Source organism: Xiphias gladius, unplaced genomic scaffold (assembly GCF_016859285.1).
Source record: "Xiphias gladius isolate SHS-SW01 ecotype Sanya breed wild unplaced genomic scaffold, ASM1685928v1 HiC_scaffold_576, whole genome shotgun sequence".
NCBI lineage: Eukaryota > Metazoa > Chordata > Actinopteri > Istiophoriformes > Xiphiidae > Xiphias > Xiphias gladius.
The window spans coordinates 1-4,299 of NW_024402273.1; the positions used below are offsets into that span (position 1 = coordinate 1).

The following is a 4,299-nucleotide window of genomic DNA, read 5'->3' on the forward strand; positions in this document are numbered from 1 at the left end:
AGTCTAGATTGGGTTAAAAGAATGCATGAATGAGAACTTTTGCATCTTTACTGGTGTTAGAAAAGCTTGGTGTGAGGGAGGTGGGAAGAAAGCTACTGTAGTGATGCTGTTGATGCGCTGCCAAAATGCAAATGACAAGTGCAGTTCTATTATTTTCTACACTGGGACCTTTCAGAGTGCATTATCACACGTTAGATCAGCTAACTACACTGGAATACATTGGTTGTTTTATTTTTGTTTGTTTATTTGTTTCTTTTTGTGGATGTTGATTTGGAGCATCTTCATCTTCACTAGTAATAACACTTCTGACAGATTCCAGACAGAGTCTTTCTCATATACAAATACATAAACACAAGAAGAAGAGGTAAGAAGCCATGAAAGATTGTATTTATTTCACTGCATTAAATATGTACTGGTGCATTATCAGCATAAATACATTTAATCAATTTTGCCTCATGTTTCATATGTCTGAAAACCCTGTTTTGTTAAAGTAAAGGCTGCCTGACTTGACCAGAGATAAGCTGTTGTCAGAGAGATTTTTATATTTATGTAATCAAATAAATCAGAATTACACAATAACACTCTTGATTATTAACGATGTATTTCTAAATAGCGTTAACAAACATTTTTTCATCTTTGATACAGGAGGAGATGTTAATGCGACAAGGGAAGGTAAGATACTTTCGCATCCTCTAACCCAAACACACTGAAAATACTTTCTTTAATAGTTTTGCAGATTTTCATCTTTAGTCCATTTAAAAATATGACTATTATAAAATCATTTTTGTGTCTTTCATCCAACATTTTAAAAGTTTTTTCAAATACCTTTTTTTTTGAACTTTTACATATATACAAAACAAACTTTTACATATTTATTTATTTGTTAGTTTCTTTTGTTTCTTTTAGGATTTGAAAAATCAGGCCTTTTAGATCTCCAGCTTTTCACAATTAGCAATCCTACTGATTGTGTGTATCATCTTTTTCCATCTACATACACAAATACAAAGGCACAGCAGGTAAGAAATATGAAAGATTCCATTTATTTCACTGCATCAAATATGTATTGGTGCTATATGATCATAAATATATTTAATCAGTCTTTTTGCCTCTAACTTACATTACATGTACATTTCTTTAGTTATGGTGTATCACTGTAAATTAACGCTGTAGGTTCCAGCAGCAGAGATGCCAAAGGCACAAATGCATCCAGCAGCGAGCAGCAGGGGAGCTGATAAAGTTTGTGTCTTTTGTGCGAATATCCTCTGATGCATGGGAGCTCCTGCATCAGCTGGTGGTTCTTCCAAACGTTTCATGAACCTGCATAAAAGGATATTCAGGGCGGCCTCACATACCATATAACTGTAGCGTCTGTAGTTTGATTCCAGCTAGACCTTTCCGCCTCAATCCATTAGCGCAAAACTGCTGGTTAAGTAGGTTTATTTAGATTGTTGACGTGTCTGAGTACATTTTATGAAAATAATATAAATAATATCAAATATCTAAAACCAAAATGAAAGTTCAAAAACAATACACACGTTGTTACTGATTTTTTTCAATTTTTCTTTACAAAAGGCTGTAAATAAGAAACAAAAAGCAGGTTATTACACGATTACAGTGGTGGGAAAATAAGAGAGTTTTCAGTCTTGATTCAAGGGGTTAAGGTCTCCATCCATCTCTCTCAGATGAGGCCACACTGATCCATGAAGAGTTGCGCGAGGTAACAGGCAGCAGTTCGCAGTCTGTCCTGATGAAACAGGAGCCAGTGAAATGAGGACAGAATTGGTGTTAATAATTGCAGTGGCTGCATTTTGGACTAGTGGGAGATTTTGAATGCTCCAGAGCAGAAGACCTAAGAAGAGCATGTTACGATGGTCCAGTCTAGATTAAAAGAATGCATGAATGAGAACTTTTGCATCTTACTGTGTTAGAAAGCTTTGCAGTGTGAGGGAGGTGGAAGAAAGCTACTGTAGTGATGCTGTTGATGTGTTGCCCAAATGTAAATGACAAGTGCAGTTCTATTATTTTCTACACTGGGACTCCTCAGAGTGCATTATCACACGTTAGATCAGCTAACTACACTGGAATACATTGGTTGTTTTATTTTTTTGTTTGTTTATTTGTTTCTTTTAGGATTTTGATTTGAGCATCTTCATCTTCGCCTTAGTATTAACACTTGACAGGATTCCATAGAGTCTTTCTCATATACAAATACATACATAAACACAAGAAGAAGAGGTAAGAAGCCATGAAAAGATTGTATTTATTTCACTGCATTAAATATGTATTGGTGCATTATCATCACAAATGTATTTAATCAATTTTGCCTCATGTTTCATGTCTGAAACCCTGTTTGTTGTGCTGCTGCCTGACTTGACCAGGACGCTGTTGTCAGAGAGATTTTTATATTTATGTAATCAAATAAATCAGAATTACACAATAACACTTGATTATTAACGATGTATTTCAATGCGTTAACAAACATTTTTTCATCTTTAATACAGGAAGAGATGTTAATGCGTTAGAGGAAGGTAAGATACTGCATCCTCTGTAAACACACTGAAAATACTCTTTAATAGTTTTGCAGATTTCTCATCTTTAGTCCATTTAAAATATGACTATTATAAAATCATTTTGTGTCTTTCATCCAACATTTTAAAGTTTTTAATACCTGAACTTTTACATATACAAACAAACTTTTACATATTTATTTATTTGTTAGTTTCTTTGTTTCTTTTTAGGGATTTGGAAAATCAGGGCCTTTTTATCCAGCTTACAATTAGCAATCCTACTGATTGTGTGTATCATCTTTTCCATCTACATACACAAATACAAAGGCACAGCAGGTAAGAAGCCATGAAAGATTGTATTTATTTCACTGCATCAAATATGTATTGGTGCTATATGATCATAAATATATTTAATCAGTCTTTGCCTCTAACTTACATTACATGTACATTTCTTTAGTTATGGTGTATCACTGTAAATTAACGCGTGTAGGTTCCAGCAGCAGAGATGCTAAAAGCACAAATGCATCCAGCAGCGTAGCAGCAGGGAGCTGATAAAGTTTGTGTCTTTGTGCGAATATCCTCTGATGCATGGGAGCTCCTGCATCAGCTGGTGGTTCTTCCAAACGTTTCATGAACCTGCATAAAAGGATATTCAGGGCTGCCCAGTCTAGATTAAAAAGAATGCATGAATGAGAACTTTGCATCTTTACTGTGTTAGGAAAGCTTTGCAGTGTGAGGGAGGTAAAGGAAAGCTACTGTAGTGATGCTGTTGATGCGTATGTCGAAATGTAAAATGACAAGTGCAGTTCTATTATTTTCTACACTGGGACTCCTCAGAGTGCATTATCACACGTTAGACTCAGCTTAACTACACCTCGGAATACGTTGGTTAGCATTTATTTGTTTGTTTCTTTTTAGGACACTTTGGTTTGAGCATCTTCATCTTCGCCTAGTATTAACACTTCTGACAGGATTCCGTGCAGAGTCTTTCTCATATACCAATACATATACACATACATATACACAAGAAGAAGAAGAGTGTAAGAAGCTCATGAAAGATTGTATTTATTTCACTGCATTAAATATGTATTGGTGCATTATGATCACAAATACATTTAATCAATTTTGCCTCATGTTTCATGTCTGAAACCCTGTTTGTTTGTGCTGCTGCCTGACTTGACCAGGATGCTGTTTGTCAGAAGATTTTTATATTTATGTAATCAAATAAATCAGAATTACACAATAACACTTGATTGTGCTTGATGTATTTCTAATGCGTTAACAAACATTTTTTCATCTTTAATACAGGAAGAGATATTAATCACGACATAAGGAAGGTAAGATACTGCATCCTCTATGTAAACACACTGAAAATACTCTTTAATAGTTTTGCAGATTTCTCATCTTTGAGTCATTAAAATATGACTGGCCTAAAAAACCATTTATTGTCTTTCATCCAACATTTTAAGTTTTTAATACCTGGTTTTACATCTACAAACCAGTCTTTTCAAATCGTTCAGAGCAACCTCACACTGGTGTTGAGCCTTTTAATAAACTGGTGGAACTATTAATTTGGACCATTCAAGATTTTTCCATTTCATTAAAATGTGACAAAGTGCGACATAAAATCTAAAATAACCGAAAATCAAGGAGTAAAAAAAGCACTGTCATCCAAGAAAACAGTTGTGATCGTAAAGTAAACTATGGAGTTATTGACTGGGAAAACTGGGATGTGTTTTTGATATGTATTTAAAGATTTTCTAAAGACTGGCCGCCAGTCTGATCAGTTCTG

At 34.6% G+C, this 4,299-nt stretch overlaps 1 long non-coding RNA gene across 1 annotated transcript; it reads left to right on the forward strand.

Annotated features, from left to right (window-relative positions):
• Nucleotides 1-328: 328 nt before the first annotated feature.
• On the forward strand, nt 329-3,005 carry LOC120787745. The gene is made up of 3 exons (XR_005707082.1): nt 329-364; nt 646-672; nt 2,739-3,005. It is a non-coding gene; the product is annotated as an uncharacterized LOC120787745 (long non-coding RNA).
• Nucleotides 3,006-4,299: the final 1,294 nt, after the last annotated feature.